Here is a 12,210-nt window from a genome sequence, read left to right as displayed (position 1 = left end):
CGGGGGCCGTAAAATGGCCCGGTTCCCGCTCATTTTGTGACTTGCATTATCCACATCTGCCAGTGAGAACGGGTTGATTCTGGTCCGGGACTCTGTCGGAAATGGCTCTGTGCGTTTAGTCGAGGGTGACGATGCCCCCTAGGGGCCGTTTCGAAATGTACAGGCAGTAAGGGCTCCTTTGGGTTGTTTCAGTGACCACACAATAGTCATAGTCATTTAAAGCTCCAAGCTTCCCGCAATGCAGCGATCAGACCTGCACAAAGGATCGCCGGGAAGCTGTCAGGTTGAGAAGCTCGGGCGACCCGGGTAGTGGTGGCCTTTAATCCCAGCACTAGGGAGGAAGAGACAGGCCGATCTCTGAGTTCAAGGCCAATTTGGAGTACCTAAGAAGTTCCAGGTCAGCCAGTGCTAAGTAGAGAGAACCTGTCTTAACAAACATTGGAGCCCACTGCTGGCATGTAGTAGGTGTGTTCAGTTAGGTCGTTCAGTAAATGACTTTGCCCAAGACTTAGTTCTTTTTTGTTTTGTTTTGTTTCTTGAGACAGGGTTTTTCTGTGTATCCTTGGCTGTCCTGGAACCCGCTCTGTAAACCAGGCTGGCTTCGATCTCACAGAGATCCTCCTGCCTCTACCTCCTGAGTGTTGGGATTAAAGGCATGCGCCACCAACGCGTGGTTGGTGACACACTTTTAATCCCGGCACCTGGAAGTCAGAGGCAAGTAGATGAGGCCAGCTTAGTCTACATATCGACTAAGCCAGGGCGACATATAGTGAAACTGTTATGCCCAGATCGTGGAAACCCAAAAATCCATCACCGAGGAAGCGACACACCGATGTAAAAACACAGGTTTCTTTTTTACGATTTGCAACTCGGACCCTGCCCGTTTGGGAACAGGCTGAGTGCCGCTTTTTTTGCTGAGGGTGTTTTTTTAAAGGGAAGGTTCAAATGAATGAATGTCTTGAGATTGCAAAATTTTATGGTTACATAGGATGAAACAATAACTATGTTTAAGCAGGATGCAATTAAGCAGGATGCTGTAGAGGAAGTAAGTTTAAATTTGTTAATTATCTCCTAGGCAGGGACTTTTACAACTACAAATTGACAACTATCGGATCTTCTTTAGGACAGAGAAATGTTGACACAGTTGGAGGGTGTTATCTGTTCTCAGGCCTCTGTACCCAGTTCTTTGTTTAGCCTTATCTGTCGGGCTGCCTTTTTGGGAACTCAGAGAGAGGTAAGAGGTTTTCTATTTGGGCTTTGGAGTCCAAGTTTTAGGCTTTTATTAATTTTTTCTATTTTACTTCTTTCAAGACTGTCTCAAAAAACAATTATTATCGTGTGTAAATTGTGGGGGGGGGGAGGTTAGAAGACAACTTTGTGGAGCAGATTCTCTCCTCACTTCTTGTGGATTCCAGGCAGCGAATTCAGATCGTCAGACTTTTCCAGCAAGTGCTTTTACTGGCTGAGCCTACTCACTGGCCCAGAGTTAGCTTCTCCTCCTTCCCTCCCCTTATCTTTTTTGATTTGTTGAAATGGCCTTAAGGTCTGAAGATAACAGACCCCCCCCCCCTTTTTTTAAATGGTGAATTCTTGATCCTCCTTCCACTTCTCAAGTGCTGGGATTATAGGCTAGTCCACTATGCCCCTGCATTGTTTTTGTGAGGTTTGCTTTGTTTTTGTTTTAATTTACTGTTTCATTTATATGTATATAAATGTTTGTTTGCAGGAGGCAGAGGCAGGCAGATCTCTGTGAGTTTGAGGCCAGCCTGGTCTACAGAGTGAGTTCCAGGACAGGCTCCAAAACAATAGAGAAACCCTGTCTCAGAGAAAGCCAAAAAAAAATGTTTGCTTGCATGCTTTGCTGGGCACCATGTTAGTTCCTGGTGCCCCTGGAGGCCAGAAGAGGGCATTGGAACCCCTGGAACTGGATTCTGGTCAGTTGTGATCCACCATGCAGGAGCTGGGAGTAGAGCAGTCAGTGTTCTTAACTGACACACCATCTCTCCATCCCCCTTGCTGTTTTGTGAGACAGGGTATCCTGTATCTATGCTGGCCTTGAGCTCCTGGATCCTCTTGCCTTCACCTCCCAAATGTGGGATTGCAAGTGTGTACCACTACCACTCAAGGGTTATGGAGTGCTGGGGGTCAAACGCAGGGCCTCATGCGTGCTAGGCAAGCACTCTTAACAACAGAGCTAACTACACTTCCAGACGTAGAGTAGCTTTTAAGGACTGGGAAGGGGTGTCTGGGAGGAACTGGAGGGGGTGGGTATAGGGGGGGTGATAGGAATTCAATACAGTGTGTGTGTGTGTGTGTGTGTGTGTGTGTGTGTGTGTGTGAGAACTTACCAAATAATTAAAAAAAAACAAAAAAACAAAAAACAAGGTTGGGGGGCTAGCCCAGGGTGTCTTTTCTTTGCCTCAACAAAAGGAGAAAAGGTTATTCTCAGAACCCTTGAGAAATATCCTAGAGAACCAGGAAGATGCTATATAGAGCTGGGGTTCTAGTTAATTGTGACCATATATGTACTCGAGAAGTCGTATGTATGTGTGTATGTGGGGGGGGGGTGTCCTCCGCAAGAAAAATGAAATTAATATGTTCAAATTGTTATAGCCAAGCAGAATGTGGGCAATGTATGCCCCAGTCCCAGCACTCTGGAGGTGGATGCAGAGAGTGAGGAGCTGCCATTGGAGACTTAGTCTCAAAATGCAAAACAAAACAGTCTAACCAAATCCCCATAGTTGTGAAAGCTGCCTTTGAAGAGAGGGGGACTCCTTAAGTGGACGAAACCTAAGGCTGAGCTCCTGAGGCTCTGTGCAGGGCTCAGTTGACCCAAAGGAAACAACTTAGCTTGACTTGCTGGATGTGCTAGCTGGTACTTGCTGAGGCTGCAGTGTCTTGAATCAGCAGTTTAAGGGCCTGCTGAGGCTAGCGGGGGTCTTGAACCAGGACTTTATGACTGGCAGGATGACAGAGTAAGACTTTCTCCCCAAACTATAAAAAAAAGCATGTGTCACTTTTCAAAGAGCCGTTCTACCCCCAGCACCTTTGAAGTCAGAGTGACCATAACCAAAAAAATTTTTTTTCTCCCCAGAGACAGGGTTTCTCTGTATGGCTTTGGAAGTTGTCTTGGAACTCACTTTGTAGACCAGGCTGGCCTCGAACTCATAGAGGTCTGCCTGCCTCTGCCTCTCTTTCTATTTGATTCATCTTAGAACTATAATGCAATCTACATTCAAACATCTGATCTCTTCTGAAGCTAAGCAGGGTCAGACCTGGTTTAGTACTTGGGTGGGAGAACTGTAATGCTCATACTAGTTTATTTAAAGCTCCAGGAGCTGGGGACAGGCTTGCACATTGGTGGAGTTCCTAGATCAAGGCCTTCTATTCAGCCACCAGCACCACCAAAGTCAGAGAAGTGATGAGAAAGGAAGGAAAACTGGATTTTCTCTCTTGTGAGGCAGAAGATGCTAGTCTTAGGTTTCATGTCACATGCCCATAACAGAGCACCAACCAGCACTTGGTGGCAGCATACTCAAATACCGGTTTTGTCCTCTTAAGTAGCAAAGAACTGGAAGGTAGAATGTGCAACCTAAATATTGAAATAGTAACTGTGTACAGACTAGTTTGCCCTGGCCTGATTGAAGACTCCCACTCATGTCCGAGAGAGTCTCCAATATCCAAGGGCAAACTCTGTCCACAGTGTTTGTTCCTGACTGCTCAGTGGGTGTGTGCACCACGCAGGACTCTGTCAAGTGCTTCAGAAGACAAGTCAGACCACTCAGACATCTTCATTCCAGGTCTCAGCCCAGCTGCCTCATGTGGGCAGCCCAAGCAGCATCTCATCCCACTTGCAGGTGACGAAAGGAGTGATTACTCCCTCACAGCCAGTCACTGGCAGTCCTATGCCATCCTTAGGACTCACCAAGACTTAGGCATCAGGAAGTACTTGGAACTCAGTGTTGCCAGCTACCACTTTTGCTCACTTCACCTGTTGTCCATGGCTCCCTTTAGGACAAGTCTGTAGAGGGGCAATATCCCTCATACCTGTAATCTAGCACTCAGGAGGCTGAGGCAGGAGGATTGACACCAGTTTTGAGGTATATAGTGAGTACCAGCATAGCTTGAGCTATAGAGTGAGACCCTGTCTAAAAACAAGGCATGCTGGGGATAGTGGCCCACACCTTTAGGCTCAGCGCTTGAGAGGCAGAGTCAGGAAGATCTCTATGAGTTCGAGATCAATCCAATCTATATAGGGAGTTCCAGGACAGCTAAGGCTACACAGAGAAACCCTGTCTTGAAAACCAAACCATTTAATCCCAGCACTGGGGAGGCAGAGGCAGAGGCAGAGGCAGAGGCAGAGGCAGGCGGATCTCTGTGTTTGAGACCAGCCTGGTCTACAAGAGCTAGTTCCAGGACAGGCTCCAAAGCCACAGAGAAACCCTGTCTCAAAAAATAAAGAAAAGAAAAAAAGGAAAAAGAAAACTAAACCACCAACAAAAAATACATAAATAAAAAGAAAGTAAGGAAGAAAAAGGATAACCATAAAACCAAAACCCAACCACAGAGAAAGCTATTAAAGAAAGAAACAAATGACAACAGCACCTCCCCCAAAACAAAGCTGTCACAATGTCTCAGTTGCTTATGATTCCTAAGGGCCAGGCGATGGCTGAGAGTGGGAATGGCTAAGTATTTCCAGGTGTCCTTCCTGCTGGGCCTCACTTGGCCACCTGAGAGCTGGAGGCAGCTCTTGTTTCCACCCACATAGCCTCTGTTCACCTGGAGAGCTGGGCAGCTCCTGGCTGGCTCCTCTGCTCCTGTTGTTTCTTTGAGCCAGGATCTTGCATGTAGCGTAGGCTGTCCTTGACCTTATGGCCGTCCATCCTCTTGCCACAGTCCCTAAGTACCAGGATTGCAGGTGTGCTCACCATTTCTTGCTCCACAGGGTCCTCTTCACCTTGGCAATTTGTGTCTGCAGAACTTAGGCATGCTAAATGAGCTTGAATGTTTAGCCCCTTGGTTCAGTACTGGTCTACTGCTCTCCTGTACATGAATCCCACTGGGCCTGGAGTACACTACCCTCCTTTGCCTGCCACCCAGTGCTTCTCCCTTCTTTCTTTGCTCAAATGTCCAGTGTCTAAAACTGTATGTTCTTGTGCAGATATTGGCTGGGACTTTACCTCAGTGATGGAGTGCTTGCTTGGTGACGCCCAGGGGCAAGTCTCCGGCACCACGGTCAGTCAAGCACTCAATGTAGCAATATCTTAATTAAAATAGTTGGGAATGGTGGTCAAAACCTGTAATCCTAGTAGTTGGGAAATGCAGGCAGGAGGATCAAGAGTTCAAGGTCAATTGAGTTTCAGGACAGTCAGAGCCACACAGAAGAACCCCGTCTGGAAAAACCAAAATAAGTCAGTTTTAGGTCATTGTCAACTGCATTGTAAGTTGGAAGAGACTGGCCAGTCTAGGCTGCAGGAGACCCAGTATCATCAAAAAACAATTAAAAATAATAATGACAACACCCTCAAATCCAACGAGGCTCCATTAAAAATTATTTTATTTTTTTAAAGATTCATTTATTATGTATACAGTGTTTTGCCTGCATGTATCTCTGCAAACCAGAAGAGGGCACCAGATCTCATAATGGATGGTTGTGAGCCAACATGTGGGTGCTGGGAATTGAACTCAGGACCTCTGGGAGAGCAGCCAGTGCTCTTAACCTCTGAGCCATCTCTCCAGTGCTAAAAATTATTTTAGTTGGATGTGGTGATGCACACCTCTAATCCCAGATCTCTGTGAGTTTGAGAGTGAGTTCCAGGACAGCAAGAGCCACATAGTGAGACCCTCTCTCAAAATAAATTTAAAATTACTAATTATGTTTATGAGTTTTTTGCCTGTTTGTATGTCTGTGCACCATGTGCATGCCTAGTGCCTGTGGAAGCCAGAAGAGGGTATTGAGTCCTCTGGAACAGGAGTTATAGGCAGTTGTGAGCTGCCCAAATGGGTGCTAAACTCAGGTCCTCTGTAAGTCCAGCAAGTGCTCTTAACTGCTGAGGCATTGCTCCAGCTCCTACTAGTTTTTTTTTTTTTAAAGATTTTTATTTATTTATTATGTATACAACATCCTGCCTCCATGTATATCTGCACACCAGAAGAGGACACCAGATCTCATAACGGATGGTTGTGAGCCACCATGTGGTTGCTGGGAATTGAACTCAGGACCTCTGGAAGAGCAGTCAGTGCTCTTAACCTCTGAGCCATCTCTCCAGCCCTGTTTGTTTGTTTTTGAGACAGGGATTTTTTGTGTGTGGCCTTGGACTAGCTCTGTAGACCAGGCTGGCCTTTAATTCACAGAGATCCACATGCCTCTGCCTCTCAAGTGCTGGAATTGAAAGGGTGCACCACCACCTCCCGCCTATTTTGTATTTTTAAGACAGGGTTTTGTAATTGCCTGTATTACAACACTTCTCTCAGGTTTGGGTGAGGGAATCTGAGGATTGAAATAAAGACAAGACAGTGGGTTATTGTTGCAAGGAGAATGCCATTATTTCAAAGGGGAGTAAACTTGTATACCAACAGCAGCCACAGTGGAAATTTGCTCAGGTCAAGGTTCATGCCCCCAACACGCCCTCCCCCCAAATGGGCAGATAATTTGCTTGCATACAGGCCTCCACAGCCCCATTGTTTACAGTTTATACTTCCTGCCCTCCTCAGTGAGCTTCCTGGAAATGTGTGTGATTTAAGGAAAGCAGAGCAAAGCACAGGCAACGCTTCCCTGGCAGCAAAGGTTCCGCAGAGAGCTGAGCACTGGGATGTGTCATCTCCTGCTTCCCCTCAACCATCACCACAGCCAGGGAAGGACTGATGACAGGGGTGACTAAATGAAACTCCAGGCACAGTGCCCTGCCCCTTGGGGGACCTTTTCACTAGTGATCCATGACAATGCTGTGCTGAAACCAAAAGTGGTCCTTCCTGAGTTATGTCCCCCAAGAGTTGCTTCCCCAGTCCCTGCCTAGCAATCAGCTGCCTAGAATGGTTTCCTTTGGCAAGCCTTTGCCTTCCTGTGTATAGGTGACTCTGAAGACCTTGCTTCCCGATTCTATATGCTGGGAAGGAAGGGAAAGAGATAGGTAGGGATAAAGGTCCCTGTAAGGGCAGGTGGCACATGCCTCCCGGCACTTGGGAGAAGGATCAAGAATTCAAAGGCTTGGGCATTGGCTGCTCCTCCAGAGGACCTGGATTCAATTCCCAGTACTTATATGGTGGCTCGCTGTAACGATAAACCTTTCTGCCAAGTTGCCTGAGTCCCACCTCCTCATGGGCAGCCAAAATAACACACAGAGTCATTTTTTTTTAACTTTTTTTCTTTAAAGATTTTATTTATTTGTTATGTCTTCTGCCTGCGTGCCAGCAGAGGGCACGAGATCTCATTCAAGGCAGTTGTGAGCCACCATGTGGTTGCTGGGAATTGAACTCAGGACCTCTGGAAGAATAGTCCGTGCTCTTAACCGCTGAGCCATCTCTCCAGCCCCACACAGAGTCTTATATTAATTACAATGCTGCTGGCCAATGACTAGGATTTCTAATCTGCTAGCTCAGTCTTAGTTATCAACCATAATTATTAATCTATATGTTTTATAAGAACTTATAGAGGAAGCCAGCCTTGTGTCCTGTCTTCCTGGCAGTCACATGGTGACTCTTGTCTCTACTACATTCCCCATAATCCTCCTCAACTCCTAGTCCTACCTAACTTGCTCCCCTATAAGCCAGTACTTTATCAACCAATAATACAAACATATACACAGAAGGACCTCTCCCATCAGCTCACAAACATATAACTCTAGTTCCAGGGGGTCCTCTTCTGGCCTACTTGGGCACCAGATATGCAAGGGTACACAGACATATCTGCAGGCAAAATATGCATGCACACAAAATAATAAAACATTTAAAAAGAATTAAAATTCAGATCTCCTACAACTGGAGAGCTGCCATATGGGTACTGGAAATTGAACTCGAGTCCTTTGGAAGAGCAGCCAGTGCTCCTAATCACTGAGCCATCTCTCCAGCCCAACCACTGATACTCTTGCCTCAGCATCCTGAGTTATAGGATTACAGGTGAGTCACCATGCTTGGTTACTGATGATGATGGCAAAGAAGACAAATCCAAGCCTGGCATGATAGGAACAACAACAACAAAATTAGATACCCATTGAGTCCCTTTGTTAAAAGTCCAATATGTTCCTTTTGTGAGCAGTGTGAAGTGACCTGCAAAAATGATTCACTGTACAAATAAATCAAGAGGGTCAGACATCATTCTCCAGGGGCTACCCAGGTAAGTGTAGATCTCACCCCTCACCAAGAAAATTCTTGGCAACAGATGAAGAACACACCAATTGTTTATTCATTACCAAGTGGTCAACACTGAAAGCATTTACATGCAAGTAGCATTATACAGAATCATTAGGTTAAAGATGTGTGTAATGACAATTTTTTTATGTATGCAACATTCTGCCTGCATGTCAGCCTGCAGGCCAGAAGAGGGCACCAGATCTCATAACAGATGGTTGTGAGCGACCATGTGGTTGCTGGGACCTGAACTCAGGACCTCTGGAAGAGCAGTCAGTGCTTTTAACCTCTGAGCCATCTCTCCAAGCCCCGTGTAACAACAATTAAGAGAAAGCCTATACATTTGAAAGAGAGCAAATACATGAGAGGGTTTGGAGTGAGGAGAGGGAAGAGAGAAATGATATAATCTCAAAGAGAAAGAGAAGCAGAACAGTTTGTGTGCTGGTGAGGAACAGGCTGCTATGAGAGGCCTTTGCTGCCACCTGAGGCTGTGATGATGTCCAGGCCTTTGCTGCCTCTGAGGGCCATGTATGGGTCTGTGGTCCTACCACTGCCAGGGCCATCGGGCCTTGTTACCACTAAAGGCCAAAAGGATGTCCATGGTCTGGGCTGCTGCCTGAAGCCATGTTGATGTCTGAGTTGGCCCCTCACTGGTTACTGTTGGCCCACCCCAGCATCTACGCCATCTTTGAGCTGCTGGACTGCCTGAAGGGGCCAGGATCTCCATGACTCTGGGCAACAGCAGGATATCTGAGAGGAATGTCAGTGAGGGTCCAGTATTGATGGTGGGCCAGTGGCCGTGAACCAGACTCACTACTCACTGCAATGAACATTTGCAAGCCAAGCTGTTTGGGAATAGGGTGTACTGTGGGACACACTGCAGCTTCACGGTAGAGAGGTGGGAAAGAGTGAAGCCAGACAAACACAGTGGACCTGTGAGAGCTGTAACAGGCATGAGAGAAGGCCGCAGTTGATAGAAGAGTAGGTAGTTTGTCCAGAGGAGTTGGCAAGATGGCTTTTTAAAAATGATTTTATTTATTTATTTATTTATTTTTTGCAGGGGTGGGGGAGATGACAAGGATGGAAGAACTAGAGAATAACTGGGATTGGGGTGATGATGTGAAATTCCCAAAGAATCAATAAAAAAATTATGCTAAAAAGAGGGCCAAACATTCTTGTTCTCTATGTAGCTAAAAATAACCTTGAACTCCTGATCCATCTGCCTCTACTTCCCTAGCCTAGCTATAAACCACTAGGGTTTTGTTTTTTTTTTCAAGATAGGGTTTCTCATGTAGTTTTAGAGCCTGTCCTGCCACTGTAGACTAGGCTGGCCTTGAACTCACATAGATCGGCCTGCCTCTTCCAAGTGCTAGGATTAAAGGTGTGTGCCACCACTGCCCTGCCACCCACTAGGTTGTTTATAGCTAGGTTGAAAGATGTCACTTTAAAGTTTTGGGCATGGTGGTATACATACACCTTTAGCCTCAGCACTTGGTAGGCAGAGGCAGACAGATCTCTGTGGGTTTAAGGCCAGTCTGGTCTACTAGTGAGTTCCAGGCTACATAGTGAGAGACCCTGTCTCAAAACTTTAATGACCAAAATATAGGCAGAAGTTTCTGCCCCAAGTTCCTGCTCCCAAATAAGCACTCAGAGTCTTAATATTACTTATACATGCTCAACCAGTAGTTCAGTCTTGTTAATTGCTAACTCTTACATTTAAATTAACCCATATATTTATCTGTTTTGCAAAGTGGCTTGGTATACCTTTTCTCAATAAGGCAAGCCCATCTCGCTTCTGCTCACAAGTTCTCTGACTCCACCATTTCCTTCCAGCATTATGATTAGCTATTGGCCAATCAGCTTTTTATTAAACCAATCTGAGTGACAAATCTTCATAGTGTACAAAAGGATTATTCCCCAGCACCAGAAAGACAGAAGTATTTTTGGAATATTCCTTTACACTATGTGAAGATGTATCACTCCGATTGTTTTATTAAAAAGCTAAATGGCCAGTAGCTAGGCAGGAGGTGTAGGCAGGACTTCTGGACAGAGAGAGCAAGACATACAGGATGAGAGATAAAAGCCACCAGCCACATGGCAGCACATAGATGAATAGAAATGGGTTAATTTAAGTTATAAGAGCTAGTTAGAAACAAGCCTAAGTTAAAGGGCAAGCTTTCATAATTAATAATAAATCTCTGTGTTTTGTTTTGTTTTGGGGTGTGTGTGTGTGTGAGCTAGTGGCCCAAAGAAAAATCTATCAACACAGAAGGCAGGAGGATCATCCACAAATTCTAAGCAGTGAGTTTCAGGCTAGCTAGGATAACACACACACGCACGCACACACTCAGACAGACTTGTGCACACACACAGAGACAGAACGAGACAGAGAGAAATGAAAACTATAGAACGAGTGCCAGGACAGGTTCCAAAGCTACACAGAGAAACCCTGTCTTGAAAAACCAAAAGAAAATTATTTTCTGCCCAGTGGTGGTGATGGTTCCTGCCTTGAATCCAAGCACCTATGAGGCAGAGGCAGGTGGATTTCTGTGAGTTTAAGACCATCCTGGTCTACAAATCTAGTTCCAGGACAGCCAGAGCTATTATATGGAAAAACCCTGTCTGGAGAAAGAAAAAGACTGTTTAAAAAAAAAAAAGCAAAAATTCCTCAAAAGTTTTGGAAAACATTCTAGGCCTTTTACATTTTCTGCTTCGTCAAAGCCTTTTTAAAATTTAAAACAAAAAAAATTTTTTTTGGTTTTTTTTTCGAGACAGGGTTTCTCTGTGTAGTTTTGAAGCCTATCCTGGCACTCGCTCTGGAGACCAGGCTGGCCTCGAACTCACAGAGATCCGCCTGCCTCTGCCTCCCGAGTGCTGGGATTAAAGGCGTGTGTTACCAATGCCCGGCCTAAAACAAAATTTTTTATGTGTATTTGTATTTTGCCTACATGTTTGTCTGTGTGAGGATGTCAGATCCCGGAGTTACAGACAGTTGTTATCTGCCATGTGGTTGCTGGGAATTGAACCCTGTTGACAAAAGTTTCTGTCCCACCCAGTCCTGAAGCTATTCAGTCCCAAATAAACATGCAGAGGCTTAGATTAATTATAAACTAATTTGTTTGGCCTACTGGTCAGGCTTAGTACTAACAAACTCTTACAACTTAAATTAACCCATAATTCTTATCTGTGTTTAGCCACGTGGCTTGGTACCTTTTCTCAGTGAGGCATTCTCATCTTTCATCTGGCTGACTACTCTGTCTGCCTTCCTCTTCCCAGCATTCTCCTGGTGTGGTATATACTTCCTGCCTAGCTACTGGCCAATCAGCATTTTATTAAACCAATACAAATGACAAATCTTTACAGTGTACAAGAGCATTATCCCATGTCAGTTCCCTCTTTTTTTTTTCTTTTCTTTTCAGAATAAGAATACTGAACCTAATCTCCTTTGTTTAGCTTTTTTCTTGACCATTATCCATAACAACTTGTAACCGACACACTAAACAAATGCATATATCCGTAATCCACTTTTGGGAATGTGGGCACAGTTTTCTAGGCTACTTCCTGCTGATTGGGGGTGCTGGTAATCTTATGGGGACCCAAAGAAAATTTAGGATTATGGTGAAGTCCTGACTGGAGTATTCTATGAGGCTGGATCATGTCAGCCAGCAGTCTTGAACCTATTCTGGATGCAGAATTCAGAAGAAACCACAACAGAGATGCTCTGAAATGGATCATCTGGGCCATCTGTTCGCTTTGGAGATTTTTCAGGGGATCTTCCTAGAGCAAACCTTCTTTTTCTTAACCCAGAATGAAGCCACAGCTTCTCATTTCTTGTGGAAGCAAAAGCAAAACCTCTTCTCCAAC

Source organism: Cricetulus griseus, chromosome 3 (assembly GCF_003668045.3).
Source record: "Cricetulus griseus strain 17A/GY chromosome 3, alternate assembly CriGri-PICRH-1.0, whole genome shotgun sequence".
Classification (NCBI taxonomy): domain Eukaryota; kingdom Metazoa; phylum Chordata; class Mammalia; order Rodentia; family Cricetidae; genus Cricetulus; species Cricetulus griseus.
This window is presented reverse-complemented; position numbering follows the sequence as displayed.